This window comes from Ascaphus truei, chromosome 6 (genome assembly GCF_040206685.1).
Source record: "Ascaphus truei isolate aAscTru1 chromosome 6, aAscTru1.hap1, whole genome shotgun sequence".
NCBI lineage: Eukaryota > Metazoa > Chordata > Amphibia > Anura > Ascaphidae > Ascaphus > Ascaphus truei.
The window spans coordinates 38657460-38675638 of record NC_134488.1 but is presented as its reverse complement, the minus strand read 5'-3'; the positions used below and the strand labels follow the sequence as shown (position 1 = coordinate 38675638).

The following is an 18179-nucleotide window of genomic DNA, read 5'->3' as shown; positions in this document are numbered from 1 at the left end:
TGACCAACTGAATTTCTGAATGGGGGAGGGTTTTTTCAATCAATCATTGCGTAGGTGCAAATCCAGTTTGCACCTCTAAACTCATTAAACAATTCTCCAAACAATGGAAAAAAAAAATTGTTTATGAATAACTATCTCATTTTGGCTTGTCACAATGAGGAAATCTCATCAAATTAAATACTTGTGCGGTTTTTAATAAAGTGCAAGATATGAGCTGAAAATCTTTCTCTCTGATCCCAAGATTAAAAAATGTTTGCTCTGGAAGAGAGAAGAAGAGGCTCTGTATAGAGATATGGGCTGATTAATTTCATACAGATGCTACTTTTCATGCACTTTAATGTTTAGGCCCCCTTATCTCCCTGTACCACCCTCCGAAAATGTGATTGTATGCTCAATGCGGCAGAAATGTAAGCATGCCGGATTCTATGCACAGTACACTACACAGCTACATACAAAGTAATAATGTTGATTAAACAAGTAATGATAATGAGTCTGGAGAAACATTGGTTTAGTTACTTCCGATCTATAAACATGGATATTTTCCTAAATTACACAGCTTGCTCTGCCAAGCCTGGGACAAGGAAGTACAGAGTCAGTAGACCAACTCAGAGACAGCTTTTTTATCCTTTTGTACTCTTAGCTTTGAGCTTGGTTATTGATACTGTGTTGTGAAGCTGGGAGGGGTGTAAACCAGAAACAACATTGATATGATGGGTAAAAAAACAAAAATTGCAAGAAAAAGGGGCATTCTATAAAAAAAGTAAACTCATTTAAAAAAAAACAAAGAAATTAACCTAGAATAGTACTTTTTACCTCCTGTTCCATTGCATGAAGATCACGGTACTGTATTTTTGCTCATAATAAGAATTATAAAAATAATCTTATTTGGCACTGCTAAAGCTGCAGTTCAGACTGTCATTTTTTAATTAAAAAAAAATTCCATTCAATATGTGCATCAATACAATCTGCACATTGACAAGTGATTAGTTAAGTTGTCGATCGATCCGTTCTCCTGTAATCGATCCCCATATCAGGGGTTATTTAATTCACTGTTATGGCTGCACAACAGTACCCAGGATGCAAAATTCTGTGTGAAAGATCACGTGACCAGGCAGGCTCTAGATACAATTGGTGCACTGCTAGAGAGGGGGCAGGGCTCAAGAGCCAGAGCCTGTCTTAGAAGAGGAAGGGGATGTGACTTTGTAAAGGGTTTCTATAGAATCAAAAACGCTTGTTACATTATAATACAGTAATAATGTCTTAAAAATTGTTAAAAAACAAAACAAAAAAGCTACAAGTATTTTCTCATAATACAGAACTGGATTATTAAAAAAAAACACATGTAGGATATTGCTTGGTGTGCAGCTTTATTAAAGAAGCAGTGTAAATTACTATTTTAAAGTAATTCTAGCTGTTCTGGAGATGGCAGGAAAGACTGAAGGCCCTTAAGACATACAGTTTAGAGGATAGAAGCATATTCCAGGGAAAGAGGAGTGCTAGAACAAGTTGTCATGCTCTTACGCAAGCTGGATGGTGGCAGGTTTAGAGAAACTGTGAGGAAATACTTCTCCACCAAATGGTTGGTGCATTCATGGAACAGCGTGCCAGCAGAGGTGGTAAGGGCTAATACAGTAAGGGAATTCAAACATGCATGGGATAAACATAAAGCTAAATCCTAAATATGATTAAAGGATTAAATAGGGTCTAAATTCCTACAGCAGATTGGAAAGTGGGCAGCCAAGTAGTTCTTATCTGCCATCAAATTGTATGTTTCTATATTTCTACGTCTCTCTAATTTGTCAGTCTCACTTTTCTGGTGCCCATCTCACTGTTTTGAGGGAAATCTCGCTGTTCTGGATCCTGTCTCGCTAATCTCGTGCAGTCCCCCTGATATCGGACAGTCTCGCTTTTCTGGGACCATTCATGCTGATCTCATGCAGTCTTGCTGTTCTGGAGCCAGTCTCGCTGTTCTTGAACCAGTCTTGCTGATTTGAGGCAGTCTCACTATCAGTGGTCCCAAACTTAAGTGGAGTCTCACTCAATAAAGGAAGTAGCCCCCTGTACCACCAGGTCTGGCTTGCTCCTTGGAGTTATTGATGTTCCAGCTGCATGCTTTGCTGCTGCTGCTGTGTCTGCAGCTGCTGGGGGAGACAGGAGGAAAGTTCCTGTGGGGGAGGAGGTGGTTCCCCCATCAGACTAATGAGCTGCACACCCGCCAGTGGCAGGACCTTCCATCACCAGGAGGAGCGCCCCCCAGCTAAACAGAGGGATGACAGACCGGCACAGATGGCCAGTTTGAGGGGCAGAAGAGGCGGAGAAGTTTTGTGGGAGCTGAAGTTTATGCTTAGGTTAAGGTGGGGTTAATAAGGGGTATTGAGCAACCAGGTATTGGAGAGAGGTTAGTTTGGGGAAGGTTGGGGTTTTAGATTAGTCAGTACCCTCCCATAGCTTTGGATATGGGGATCTTTGGGCAGGGGACAGCCAAGGGGAATATGTCCCCTCTTTTCCCAGTATTCGTGTGTCTAAGGCCGTGTTTGTGAGGAGGTAAACTGCAGGTCGGGAAGATGTAAGGGTAGTTCAGACATGAGATGACGATATAGCGTCCCTTACCAGTGTATCTGTTGCTGGTAGCTGAGAGACTGGCGGGAGAATGAGGCGGACATCAGCAGCAGCTTCTATGTCATTTATAGCACAAACTGAGCAGAAACAGCAGTGGTCCCTGGCCTGGTTGGGTGGCCAGGAGAAGATAGGAGGACCAATGTTGGGGGGGCCTCTGGCAGGAGAGGACAGGGTTCTGGAAATCCTGGGTAGCGTTGTGTAATGTCATTGCCTGGCTAGATGCTCAAGGGGTTGCCATAGGGGGTCAGTGTCACGGTAGCTTATGACAAGATATAATGAACACCAAATATCTGGTTTGAACTGAACGAGGCTTAGATATAATAAAATATAATTTATTCCTTAAAAAAGGTGAACACAGCAATATAGTACAATTAACAGACAAGAAGGTAACACTTACTTAGGGTTGGGGAATGGAGAAGTATCAGCTAGCAATTCTCCAGCAATCCGGTGACATTCCAGGTGGAATCAGAAGCACAACTAAAAACTGTAGGGTTGACACAGTTTATATACCTGTGTAACCCTATTCTTAACATTGAATACAGACTATTGGTGAACAATTATCTGTATCCAGTCCCTAACGTGGAGACACAGATTAACCCATGCCCCCCAGCAAATTAGTCCATGTGTACTGGGACTTTGAGGGTCTTATTTCTGTAGCCCCATAATAAAATCAGGGGCGACGACCAGTCTACAAAATGAAGTAGCTGGCAGGAGCTTCATTGTTTGTAGGTGTAGACATAACACTTACAAACCACTCCAGTTTGATGTTCCTCCGCCCTCAGGTAACAATTAGAGTAGTAGAGTCGTTTGACCAATACTTGGTTCCTAGACTTTGGGTAAACAATCAGGGCAGTTAACTTTTTGATCACAGTACTTAGGCTCAATCAGCAGGCTGCCCTTCATGACCTATTAGCCTAGCAGATGGCGTCTGCATTTTCAGAACAGATCCAAAATACCATACATATACACTTTAATATCTACACATATTAATAAGTTCCATTCTGGTGGGCTCAGTGGGTCGAAATTTGCCAGTTTTTAATGCCTACAGTGACTCCACATATTGGCCAAATATCAACTCTCTGCGACCTCCAGAACTGGAGATACAGAAATGCACTTTAAAACATCTTTAAAATACAGGATTATAATGAAACATGGGAACAGGGGAACATACATTTTCATGACATGACAAGGTGTAAACCACATTCCTGGACCGCAGTCCAGTTAACCCCTTGCCTCCCTGGTGAGGTCTGGGGGTTTCCATATGGGGTGCAACCCCTTTAATACCGGGCCAACCCCCTCTCCCTCTACAGTCACGTAGGGTGGTAAGCAGTGGAGTGCAGGCAGTTTTGGGGGTAGCGGGGGTTTGAGTATTAAAAGGAGTGTCCATGCAGGCAAAAGCGGCTGACAGAGGGTTAGCTGTTTCACTGGGCCCGACAGGAGTGGCGAGCACTGGGGGGGGGGGGAAGCGGGGCACAGGCAATGCAGATGGTCGCGGTGGCCATGATAGTAGAAGCCCAAAAAGGAGATGACTTATGTCAGCTTCAAGGAGGCCTATTTCTTCCAGGCTAGCTCACTGGTAACACACTTGGCAATAACCACAAAAGAAAAGGTGTGGATAGGCGGCTATACAGATATTTAGACATTGCTCTCGAGGTATAAAGACCTGCTTGTGTGAGTGGACAAAAAAGGGGATGAAAAGGAGGATGAAAAGAAAGAGAAGCAGGTACCAAGAACTGGCTAGAGGCATATGTCATTTTTGCCAGCCTGATAATAGGCGTGAAGTCACATAAACTGTTGGGATCTGTTCACATTCCAAGACACAATTTGGTAGGCTTTCAAGACATAAATCGGCCTGGTGGAAGTACGACAAAGTATTTTTACAATGGATGGCTGTGAAAAAAACGGTTCTATAGGGCTTTAAGAACATGGATTTGTGGCTATCGCTTATGGTCCCTAAGCACCCTTTGTCCTTTCAGAGCAGGGATGGTGGTTTAGTAAACACAGGACAATAAACCAGCTAAACAATAAAGGTTATGAAGGGGTGGTGGATCAGGCAGCAGTGAAGATTTTAATTAGGGGATCCAAAACAGACCAGCAGAAAGGGAGGTGTGGGTCTCATTGACAGTTATTGATCTTGGGTTTTTTTGCCCTGTGAGCGCAATTAGGGCCTTTATAGCTAATAGAATTCTGGTCCAGGGCTCATTTTTGTTCAACTTTATGGTGTGCCTCTTACACAATTTCATTTTACCTTCGATTTTAGAAAGGCTTTGCAGCAGTTGGGCTTCAACCATCTGGGTTCATACCTCACTCTTTAGAATAGGAGCGGCTATGGTAGCGTGTAAGCTGGGGCATGAGCTGCTAAGTTGAATTGGCAGGTTAAAGTCGCAGCGCTTTAGGAGTTACGTTCATGCTGCTGCGAGGTGTGCTAAGGTTTGTTCATTATGTCCCATCATTCCTCTTTATCTAGGTCGCTTCCCTGACAGAGTCTGGGTTTGTTGTATTCCTACATTCATTGGGCAGAAAAGAGGGCGAATCGAAGCCCATAGGGAAAGCAGCTGGGGATATCTGGGTCAGTGGTTGAGATATCAGGGTTGGGCCTTCGGGGTACATGACGGGTGCAAATACTTCTGTAGCTGTTGAAAATAAGGAGGTCACTTGCTGAGCCGCTGGTGTTAATTTATATATGTTGGGGGAAATTATTTGCAGACAGTTGATCTATTTTTTACATAGCACAGATATATTTGGCATTCAGTTTTCCTGTGTTGGTCTGTCTGAGGTGATGGCAAGACAGGTTTGGCAAAGAGCTAGGGATGTCAGGTGTTCCCATGTTAATCCCTTATGGAACAAGAAGCCCGGGTCCCTGCAGTCTTGGAGCTTGGTGCTGGATTTTGGATTTGACTTAGTGCATTTAAAACTCGGCTCAATCCGGAGTTCCCTTGAAACAGCTCAGGAAACCTGACACACTAGGATTGGGTTTCCTGAGAGAACATGAAGAGTTTAACCCTTCACTCTCTCACATAATTCCCATCTCAGAGTGTAGCCCTGCGTACGCTTGTCATTCAACATCCTCCCTCCCTGTCGGGGACAAGACTCGACTTGAGGGTAAGTCTTCTTCTAGGCTGTGTTTCGGTTACAACTTCCCTTTTCTTCTTCTTGGACTTCCAGTCCATCATGGTTCCAAACTTCACTTCAGTCCTTTCTGTGTCTTCCACGCCATCCAACTTCCGATGGGGTTCACGACTCTGGCTCTCCTTTGTGCGATGTATTCTCTTCAGACCATCTTCACTCCTACAAGTATCTTTTGGTTTCTCGTTTATGGGAATTCTCTGGTAATCAGGACATGAAGTAAAAAATCGCTACCTCTTTATCAGTTTCTGCCCTCTGTGTAATCGTTGTTGAAGAGAACACTGGCGACAACGTTTTTGTACCCTGTGCACTCGAACAGTGTCTCTTCAAGCATTTGCTCTAGCTTGGCACGCTTTGCCCATTCTCATTCTGTTCTGAATTTTTGTGCAGGGAACTCAGTGAGCCTCTGCTGCTCAAGTTCTTCAAATTACTGCTTTGTGCTTACAGTAGCTTCCTCAACCCTGCGGAGGACTTCTCGAACCAACTCATCTTTCCATTTCTCAAACTCTTCTTTTACTTGCTTTGCGACCATTCTTCCTATACTTCATTCCGTCTGTCCATTTCACTGGCCAGATCATCTGCGTCTGCTTCATCACATGTGGGTGCCATGTGGCGCTTCTATTTGGGATATGTTGTATTCATAAATTATGTGGCCATGTTACCCCAATTCTGGAGTCTGTGTCTTATTGGGTGTGGAGGGGGCGGTGGTCTAGGTATGAGGGGTAACTCAAAACCTCCTGATGTCAAAAATGTTTCCAATAAAACACAATTTGTTAGTCCTTGGATTGTGACATTCCTGCAAATTTATACAAAATATTTTTGACTCATGATGCACAAGTTGCAAAACAGAGCAAGTCATATTCACAGTTAGCCTCACCCACTATATTGCTAATTCTATTTTATAGACCTTGGGCTATTTACTAATCCCAAAACCAAAAGCACACTCCTCCCTACACAGTAGAATAATTATAGATGTATATGTACCATAGATACAGGAAGAACCATAAAACAATTCTATAAATAGAACTTGTGACGAAAGTCATTTCCCCACAACTGTTGCATGAAATCATTAATCAACAAGGAAATGCCGAGATTGGGCTAGTTTTACAATGCTGAAAGTTTTAAATTGTACAAAGGTGTACACGTGTTATTGCGTCATTTACTCAATGCATTAACGATAGCACCGTATTTAACACGAGGGCTAATTGAAAACAAGGCTTAAGGTGATAACGTTTTATTAAACGCACCATTTTGTGCATTTACTCGCATTAACAGGGGTAAGGATGATTGCTCAATCTGTATTTCTTCTTTTTAATATGGCCTTGTCGGTGAATAAAGAGTAGTATAAGAACATTACAGACATACTGTGCTCTATTCATTCAAATGAGAGAATGTCTGCGCAAAATCTCGGGTGCTGGTTAAAATCTTCCACCTGTGGCAGGAAATATCTATCTATCTATCTATCTATCTATCTATCTATCTATCTATCTATCTATCTATCTATCTATCTATCTATCTATCTATCTATCTATCTATCTATCTATCTATCTATCTATCTATCTATCTATCTATCTATCTATCTATTTATCTATCTATCTGTTATGGTGGGTGAAAAGGTGACTAAAAACCCTCCACCGTATAGCATATAGCATATAAAAATATTACTTGTGAGAACATTCACATGTCTTAGACAGGTCTGCAACCCTGCTTTTCACCATTATCACCTAGCATACAGTGCTTCCATTACAGCACGGGATTCTGGGAAATGACATGCAAATGAGCACACAGTGCCATCTTTTGTCTCAAGACCACATTACATGGTTAAACCCTTAAACCAATGCATGCTACTTTAAACACAGCTTTTAAACATAGCTTGGGATGAGATGCAAAGCCAATAAACCCACTCATAAACAAACTGTTTCAACCTTGTGGCCTCATCGATGTGAGGTTGGTTGTGGGTTTGTAAATAAATGCTGGGATTTAAAATGGCCGCCCGGCCAAAGTAAAGTGCAGTCTGCAAGTGAAATCTGTCTCGCTGTGTATGACCAGTTGTGCTTACAGCATACAAAGAGAATGTGTGAAGTGTGGATGCAATAGCACCCAGAGCTCAGTAGATGATGATATGTTAAAGTCTTGAACTGAAGCAGAAAACTAAAAATGTTTGCTGAAGAAAGTGAAAATTGCATCTAGCAAATGCTGAGTGTAAAGTCAGCCCTGTCGGGTATGAAAAGATTGCTGTATTGTGAAAGCTAATGCCATAAGCAAAGTGCTGGGTGTCAAGTTTTTCCTGCCGGGTCTTTTTAAAATGGCCGACGTGAAATGTTTGTTTTGCAATGTACGCAATCATACAAAACAGTGTTCCTTCAGGTCATACGATGATGATGATGATGATGATGATGAGGATGATGATGATGATGATGATGATGATGATGATGATGATGATGATGATGACGATGACGATGACGATGACGATGACGACTCAGACCCGCAAATTAATTTAGTATGCTGGGCCTGTCACGAAGTAGGTCACATGGAAGATGTATGTCCCCAAATTTTCAAAGACAAACAGCTGCAAAAGCAAACATTGCGTTGTGAGCGTAAGGAAGATGTGGAAGCTGATACCAGTGAGTGTGTGACCAGTAATACTGATGTCTATGAAACTAATAAAGCAGAGAGAAAGAAGAAGAAAAAGAAAAATATTTCTCAAGTCACAGAGGAAGTGACCGAACCACTTGAGCCTGCGCTGTCAGAACAACATGCGACAGAAAGGCGCCAAGATGTGCTGCAGACCGGAGTGATGGGCAGAATTGTCACGGGAACGGTGGCAAAGGAAAAGGAGGAGCAAAGGAATGTTGAATCCTTGATCCAGGATAAAGAGGCCTTAATTTCTGCACTCCAAACTGCCCACCATGATTATGATGTCCTGCAGGAATGATTGGATAAGGAGCAAGAAGATTACGCTGAGGTACAGAGGTGTATACTCCCAGCTATAGAAGAGTACAAATCTTTGAAGAAAACAGAGCGTCTCTTACGGAGTGAGTTGGAGGAGGTGACGACTAGTCTGGAAAAGGCCAACACCTCAATTGCTACCATGGCGGAAAAGCAGAACAAGTCTGACAAACTGTTTGCTAACCTCAAACAGAAATATAAGGAGTCTAAAAGAGGGCTACGGTCTAAACACAGAGCTGGGTATGTTAAAGGAAACCCATGAGAATGCCCTGAGGGATTTAGAGACTTTAAAGAAAGAGAATGCAAGTCTGAAAGAAGAAAATTCAGATTTTTCTGATCAGGCCAGTGAAGGAAAGGAGAAGCTTCACCAAGCAGAAACAAATGAAGGAACAATAGTCCCTGGAAATTTTAGAAATACAGGCAGTACTGCAGAGCCAGCTGCAAGAGCTGCGTGCGCATCTGTAAGCGGACAAGGAGAAGCAGCGAGTTTTACAGGAAACAAGTGACCAGGCTGCTAACCAAGTGCAAGTGCTACAGGAACGGCTGAGTACCCAGTATGTCCCCACAGAGCAGTATGTGAAGCTGATGGCCACGCTGCGTGTCACCAGAGCATCGCTGGAGGAAGATCACTCTCTCTCTCTCCTCCCACTGCAGCAAGGGAGTCTGGGAAATGACATGCAAATGAGCACACAATGTGTCACCTTTTGCCTGGAATATCCATTTATATGGAGCCCATTTAAGCTGATGCATCGCCATTCGCACAGCTTTTAAACACAGCATGGGACTAGCAAAGCAAGTACAGACCACTCACAGACATGTTTCAACCTTGATGGGTATCATCAGTGTGAGGTTGGTTTATCCTTGCTTTGAAATATTTCTAGGCTGTGTAGGTTTAAAATACATTTTAAGTTATGTGTGAGTGGCCTGCACATATGTTGCAGAGTTGGATAACTCTGTTCTGACACACACATTTCTTTCAATGGTTCCTGATGGGCATAGTATACACTTGTACACTTAAAAGTGCACAGTTGGGCATGCCGAAGTTGCGTCAGTCTCTTGCTGCAGGAGTTTTCTTGCTTCCGCGTCCGGATCACAGGACATGCAGGGAGGAGGCTTTCAGAAGCGACGGTGGCCGACAGCTGTACAAATTCTTCTTAGCTTTAGAACAACACGTTTCGCAACAACTGCTTCCTCAGGTTCTGGTGTTCGAGGATGTTATCGATCCGTAAGTACTCTTGAAATAATTGCCTCATTGCTATTAGCTGCAGTGATACTATGCACACCCGATACAGTGTCATCTGGTCTTAAAGTGGTACCGACAATATAACAGGTGTTCAGCGCATCCGCAAGAGTTTTAAAAGAGATGCAAAAGCATGGTTGTATTTGCCTACGGAGACCCACTATAATGAGTGCCGGTGGCAAATAGTTCAAAGAGTTAAAACCCACATAGGCAATATAACAGCCTTGTCAATACTGAATGTGTCAAAACAGAAATTTCACAGTTAGCTAATTGTGGTGAATATAACACCCATAATGCACACAGTGGACAAAAACAAAAAACTATGGAAAACTTTGAAAAATATATAGTACAATAATTCAGTCAAGTTAATATGTTGGACTGATATATAATGGGAAACAGGAAGGATACAAAAGAGCTTATAACTACAACTGCATGTTTAGGCTCATGAATGTTAGCAGTATAATTCATAAAGGGCAGTGATCATGCTAAAAATACATTTATAACCTTATGGAAAGATCTAATAAATCCATCTTGGCCGTTAAGTGTAATAAACGTCATATCATAAACGTACCAGATAGCAGGGTGCTTATATGGCTTAATTACTAAATATAAAAGATCATAGTATGATAACACTATTATGTGCAAAAAAAGCATGATGTCACATAAAAAGAAATGCAGTTAATCTCGAAGGCTCGACGAATGATGTAAAATCTACAACGAAGAACAAAATATCAAGAGTAAGCTCTGAACTAATGCTGATAAAAATAACTAAAATACATAATATCATAATGATAAAAACATCAGAGTAGCCTGTACTGATAAAAAAATACTAATAAAAAAGAGTTTAAAAGGGAAGCTAAAATATAAAAGGAATAAGGGAATGTGGGAATAATAATAAATAAATATCAGCACCCACACGGCCATGTGTGAGTGGCCAGCACATCTGTTGCAGCGTAGGCCCACTCTGTTACAGCATAGACTTCTGCTTGTACGGTTATACTACTCACATTGCCATATGTGAGTGTTTGCTTGTCATATTTATGACAAGCAACCACTCACATATGGCCATGTGAGTGCTATTTGTATATCTATTCACTATATTTATAGTTGAACCCTCCCCTTGCTTGGTACAAACTTGTGCTGTCTCTTTATACCTGAGACTCATACGGAAGAAACTAAGGAGTTTGGAGTAGTATATAACCGTACAAGCAGAAGTGTATGCTGTAACAGAGTGGGCCTACTCTGCAAACAGATGTGCAGGCCACTCACACATGGCCGTGTGAGTGCTGGTATTCATTTATTATTATTCCCCACATTCCCTTATTCCTTTCATCTTTCCACGTTGTATCCAACATACATGCTCTTCAGGAACCACTGAAAGAAAAGTGTGTGTCAGAACAGAGTTATCCAACTCTGCAACATATGTGCAGGCCACTCACACAGGGCCGTGTGAGTGATCAATTTGATTATTATTATCTTCCCCATACCCTCTCCTTCCCCAAGAGTGTGTTCCATCTCTCACACTGCATTTATTGTATGTGCTTGCAATAAGATGTCTGATAAACATTCATTATCAGTATATATTATTTAGCATTGTATATTTTTTATTTTCTCTCTCTCATCGCTCGAAGTCATCCTGCTTCAACCTACTCTATGAGGATCCAGGGGATATTTTTTTGACCGCTCCTTTTGTTTATCTTGTGTTCTTTATTTTTTGCTATAATTTAGAGTTTACTGCGATTATCCACTCTGACCACCTTTCTAGGGAGCACCCCAGTTTTTTTTCCAATTTTCCTTCCTCTAATTCAAAAGTCTGTGCCTGTCAGGTTTTAAGCCATTGACGGACATCCTCTCCAGCCGGCCTTCATCTCTCTGGTAACCTGCGTGCTCTCTCTCTCAACGAAGGATGGTCACAAAGAGGAGATGTGTCTGGACGTAATCCATTCACCATCCGTGGAGGTAATTTTGGGCCTCCCCAGGCTCCAACGATACAATCCACACTTGGATTGGACTGAGAAAAGACCCATACAATGTAGTCCTCTACTGTATGTGCTAAATCTTGTATCAACCCTGTGCAACAGATATGTGGTCTAGAAATTCCCAAGCCGGACAAGTCTGTCCTACCTGAAGTTCCTAGATGTCTTTGACAAGGTACACTCTGAAGTTCTGCCCCCTCATCACCCTTTTGATTGCCTGATTGATCTTCTGCCTGGAGCTGTTCTTCCCAGAACCAAATCTTATCCTCTTTCTCTTCCTGAAACCAAAGCAATGTCGGAATATGTTTAAGAAAATCTGAAGAAGGGATTTATTCGAAATTCTTCATCCCCAGCCGGGGCAGTTTTTTTCTTTGTCAAAAAGAAGGACGGTTCTCTCCTCCCCTGCATAGATTACAGAGGGCTCAACAAATCACTTTGAAGAACTGTTTTCCCTTACAACTCATCTCTGAGCTTTTTGATCGCTTGCAAGGTTCCACAATTTTTTCTAAATTGGATCTCCGAGGGGCATACAATCTGACACGTATACATCAGGGTGACGAATGAAAGATGGCCTTCAACACGCGCGATGGTCACTACGAATATTTGGTCATGCCTTTTGGCTTGTGTAATGGCCTGGCCATGTTCCAAAAATTAGTGAATGAGATTTTTCGAGACCTCCTCAATCTTTTTGTCATAGTCTAGCTTGACAATATTCTTATCTTTTCCAAGTCTCTTTCTGAACACATTCATCATAACAAGTTGGTTCTGTCTAAACTAGAGAAATGTCAGTTTCACCACACTTCTGCGTCTTTCCTGGGCTATATTATTTCAGACTCTGGATTCTCCATAGACCCTTATAAACTCAAGGCTGTGTTGGAATGGCCACAACCTACATCTCTGAAGGTGATTCAATGTTTTTTAGGGTTCACTAATTATTATCGTAAATTTATTCAAAATTTTTCTTCTACTGTAGCTCCAATCACTGCTCTAACAAAAAAAGGAGCAGATCCCTCTTCCTGGTCACCTGCGGCACTTCAAGCCTTCGACTCACTCAAAAAAGCTTTTGTTTCCACCCCTATCTTACACCACCTAAACCCCAAACTTCCCTTCACTCTGGAAGTGGATGCTTCTGATGTTGGGTCTGGGGCTATCTTGTCACAGAGGCAAACACCTCAAGCCAAGTAACACCCTTGTGGGTTTTTTTCTAAGACATTTTCTTCAGGGGAGCAGAACTATGACGTTGGCAACCAGGAGCTCCTACCTATCAAGCTTGCACTTAAAGAATGGAGACACCTATTGGAAGGTACTGAAAACCCCCTCTCAATTCTCACAGATCATAAAAATTTGCTCTATACAGTATAGAAAGCACTTGATGCCTTTGTGCCTGTCAGGTCCGTTGGTCACTTTTTTTCTCTAGATTCAATTATCTTATCTTTTATATTCCTGGGTCAAAAAAACTGAAAGCTGACGCACTGTCCCGCCAATTCGTGGTAGAAGACAAGGCTGAAGACATATCAGAGACCATTCTTCCTTACAAATACAGTCATGTGAAAAAGAAAGTACACCCTCTTTGAATTCTATGGTTTTACATATCAGGACATAATAACAATCATCTGTTCCTTAGCAGGTCTTAAAATGAGGTAAATACAACCTCAGATGAACAACAACACATAACATATTACACCGTGTCATGATTTATTTAACAAAAATAAAGCCAAAATGGAGAAGCTACTGTATGTGTGAAAAACTAAGTACACCCGTACTGCTTCCATAGGAATTAAGATGCTAAGTAGCAGACAGGTGTTGCTAATCAAATGCCTTTGATTAATTGATCATCAGCAAGTGTAACCACCTCTATAAAAGTCGAAGTTTTAGCAGTTTGCTGGTCTGGAGCATTCAGGTGTGTGTTAACACAATGCCAAGGAGGAAAGACATCAGCAATGATCTTAGAAAAGCAATTGTTGCTGCCCATTAATCTGGGAAGGGTTATAAGGCCATTTCCAAACAATTTAAAGTCCATCATTCTACAGTGAGAAAGATTATTCAAAGTGGAAAACATTCAAGACAGTTGCCAATCTTCCCAGGATTGGACGTCCCAGCAAATGTACCCCAAGGTCAGACCATGCAATGCGCAGAGAAATTGCAAAAAAAACAAAGAGTTACATCTCAGACTCTACAGACCTCAGTTAGCATGTTAAATGTTAAAGTTCATGACAGTACAATTAGAAAAAGACTGAGCAAGTATATTTTGATTTAATGGATCATCTTGGAGTTATTAATAATATTATTGACAGATTGTTATTATTGTTATTATTATTATTATTATTATTATTATTATTATTATTATTATTATTATTATTATTATTATTATTATTATTATTATTATTATATGAGTTCTAACATTTTGTTTCTACAATGTATATATGTTTATTAATAATATTGGTTATATGGAGGTTATTCTTGCCTTCTATCTTCACAGAACACTGTAATGTGGCATTAATATACAGTAGTTATGTCCCTGATGGTAGTAAATCAGCACAGCTGATTCTCAAGAGTGGAGTTAGATTTACATAGGCACCACTATATTAGGTAGTACTCTGTGGTTATTCATTATCCCCTGAGGATGTCACGTGATAGTGACGAAACTAGTTGGGATGAGGTGGTGAGGTCAGCACGCATGGCGGTAGAGAGGAGGTCTCTGTAACTGACGGATAGCCTGGTTGCAAACACTGCACATGCGTTCTGTGTCCGGAGCATTCAACTGACCGGAGGACTGGCATTAATGTGCTGAGAGACTGGCTGATCGAGTGTAGCATTGTGGAAGTGTGACAGGAGTTTCCAACGGCTGTATCATACCAAGACAGAGTTTAATATTGGACCCTCCAACCCAGCTGACGTATCCCTTAGAGATTTCTCTCAAACGTTCAGTGCTTTTTTTAATTTTGAAAGTGTGATTCCTAGGGACTGCGTGTCGTATTAAATGGACTTTATTTTTATACAGTTAAACACTATGGAGCCTGCACCTCTCTTTGTTATATATATATATATATATAAAAATACAACTGTATGCTCATCTGCATGTCTTAGGCAGGTCTGCAACCCCGCCTTTCCCCGTTATCACCCAGCACCCAGCACTTCCACTGCAGCAAGGGATTCTGGGAAATGACATGCAAATGAGCACACAGTGCCACTATATATATATATATATATATATATATATATATATATATATATATATTGTGATACCATCACTGTCCTCTAGGTGCTGGAGCACTCCAGTAAAGGACCTTTTCAGCTCTCAGAGAGTTAATCCTCCTTAGAAGTAGCTAGTTCAGCTGATGCCTAATTGAGAAGGCTGAACTCCTGATTTCTCATGGAGTTTTTAATAGTCAGGAAGTGACTACAGAGAAGCTGCCATGCTGAGAGTCACAGAGTGAGAGATTGCTGTCCCAGAGAGGGGGACAGAGAAGTGCTCCCCAGCTAAAGAAGGAAGGCAGGACCAGCCCTTCACAGTGGACCTGCAGAAAAGTGTTTCTCTGAGCTCACGTCGGGTCGAGTTCCCCTAGGAAGGAAAGGAGGAGAGACCATGCTAAAGTGGGGACGTCTGCTCTAAAGGACTAACAGATCAGCAAAACGCGTGTTTTAAGCTGTGAACCAGTATAGTTGGCCAGCTGTGGTTAGAAAAGGCTGAAGCAAATTTGAGATTTTCCCTAACGGGAATAGGTATTTTATTTTATGATTTGTTTGACTTAAAGGGACGGTGGGCCTGTTATCATATGATTTAATCCCTGTAAATACACCCCATATAAGAAATACAGTGTTTCCTATTGGGACTTAAATTGGGACTTAAAGAGACTGTAACGTGGTGTGGGCATCACAATATATACATCTATCCATTAACTTGCAGCTATTTAGCTTTGGATGGGTAAGGCTGCAGATGGGAGCGGGACCGGGATGGAACTGAATTTGTAAAATAAAAATAGCAGAACAAAAGGGGAAAAAAGCAAAAAAAGACAAAGGAAGCAGAGGGAAGGGTCAGCAAGAAATGACGAGAGATACAAAGAAAGCAGAGGGAAGGGTCAGCAAGAAACAGCGAGACACAGAAATAAATCATAGGGAAGGGTCAGCAAGAAACAGTGAGAGACAGAAAGAAAGCAGAGGGAAGTTTCAGCAAGAAACAGCGAGAGATAGCAATAAAGCAAAGGGAATGGTACACAAGAAATTACGAGAGATAGAACGAAAGCAGAGGGAAGGGTCAGCAAGAAACAGCAAGACATAAAAAGAAAGCAGAATAAAGGGTCAGCAGGAAACAGCAAGAAAAAGAAAGAAAGCAGAGAGAAGGGTCAGCAGGAAACAGCGAGACAGAAAGAAAGCAGAAGAAAGGGTCAGCAGGAAACAGCGAGACATAGAAAGAAAGCAGAAGAAAGGGTCAGCAAGAAACAGCGAGACAGAAAGGAAGCAGGGGGAAGGTCAGCAGGAAACAGCGAGAGAAAGAAAGAAAGCAGAGGGAAGGGTCAGCAGGAAACAGCGAGACAGAAAGAAAGCAGAAGAAAGGGTCAGCAAGAAACAGCGAGACAGAAAGGAAGCAGAGGGAAGATCAGCAGGAAACAGAGAGACAGAAAGAAAGCAGAGGGAAGGGTCAGCAAGAAACAACGAGAGAAAGAAAGAAAGCAGAGGGAAGGGTAGGCAGGAAACACAAATAATATCTTATTTTAGAGTGTCAGAAAGAGAGAAAGAGAGTGAGACAGACAGTAGTTATAGTCAATTTCTAATCTCTTCTCTACTATATGCACAATGTATATGTATAAATAACAAATACGAACCAGCGCCTCAGAAATGGTCCAAAAAAAGTCAGAATGAACTTCAAGATGATAAAGTAGAGCTTAATTGGAAGTCCAATCTTGCACCCTGGACCGTCTTGATGGATCCGTGGAGATACGTCCCGTGATATGTGGGATTTAAACACAGATGAAAATCATAGTGTATACTGCTGACAAAACTTAATCACATATAACAAACAAAAACCCACCACATATAACTAACAAACAAATAAACAAGACATTTACACAACATACAAGTCTACAAGAAACAAACAACAAAAAATGGCTGAAAAACAGTTAAGCTAATTTTCTTAAAAAATTAAAAGACAATAAAATTCTACAAATAGTGTTGCGTGATGCTGCTGGTCTGGTTGGAAAGACCAGAATCCTACTCACGACAAATGCAGAGTAAACAGGCAAATCCAACTGTGACAAGAAGACTGCTGCTATCTCCTCCGTTGAAGGGGGACATCTGCAGAAGTGCTCCAAAGCCGTCCACACGCTCCTTGAACCGGAGCTCCGATATAGGGGCGGTCGTCGGGGAGAAGAGCCTCTTGCTGCTAGTTGGTGGTATATCGCCCTGCCTGAAACGCTGCCCACGTGTCTCCTAGGATTAGCTCTGACCTTTAATGCATATGTATATAACAAATGGAGAAACAATTACACCAGAGCTTACAAAAAAAGAAAAAATGTATTCAATATGTAGCAGCAGAAGAGGTAATATTAAGTCTAAAAATCAATTTTTTTTTAGCCCTTTACCCAGTGACTCTCATGACTCTTGTGACATCAGAACCTGCACTGATAATGCTGACGGCATCAGAAATTGTGCAAGAACAGTTTATTATACCCTTCTTGGCCCTTCCCTTCCAGATTTGCATTGTACCAGCTGGATATATAAGCAGCGTGTCACTGAGTGAGAGGGTTACTGGTACTGTGTGATCATTACTGTAACTACATAGGACAAAGCTTCTCATCACAATGGCACTCACAGCATCCACTGCGTTCCTTCTGCTCCTTGGTCTGATGGTCTCACCAGTCTTCATACCCAGCACTGCAGCCGCTGATTTCAACTGCACTATTCTGAATGGCAACTACAATGCGAGCAGCAATTTCACACTGACCATCTCATCTACTACGCTCAATGCCAATGAAACGTACACAGGTGAGTTGATCTAATTTTTGCTTTTGTTCCAGTTTCTGTTGGGATTTCACCCTGTCTGCACTGTCACATGGTCATGCAATGCATTAGCGTTGAAGGGCTTGATTGTTGATGGTTTACATACGCATTGATTTGGTGAAATCAATACCGTGCCTATGGAGGTTTCATTGAATCATAAAAAGGACTCTACTGGGTTTTATAGAGGCTTGAAGAAAGCCAGAATCAATATGGCAGATCTGGCAAGGGCTGCCCCATCAATTATATAGAACATCACCTGGGAAGAGGGAAAC

The 18179-nt window shown here is 41.7% G+C and overlaps 1 long non-coding RNA gene across 4 annotated transcripts in view; it reads right to left on the bottom strand.

The window, feature by feature from the left end:
* Positions 1 to 17646, bottom strand: part of LOC142496923 (uncharacterized) — a 36530-nt gene extending 18884 nt beyond the window's left edge. For 2 of the 4 annotated variants that reach the window (XR_012802135.1, XR_012802136.1), the window contains exons 1-3: positions 17490 to 17646; positions 17127 to 17354; positions 16734 to 16827 (exon numbers count right to left, since the gene is read on the bottom strand). This is a non-coding gene — a long non-coding RNA (uncharacterized LOC142496923). Of the gene's footprint in view, positions 1 to 2935; positions 6542 to 15164; positions 15473 to 16733; positions 16828 to 17126; positions 17355 to 17489 lie in introns of those variants that run through there. The other 2 variants (XR_012802137.1, XR_012802134.1) reach the window with 2 other exon arrangements.
* Between the last annotated feature and the right edge of the window lie 533 nt (positions 17647 to 18179).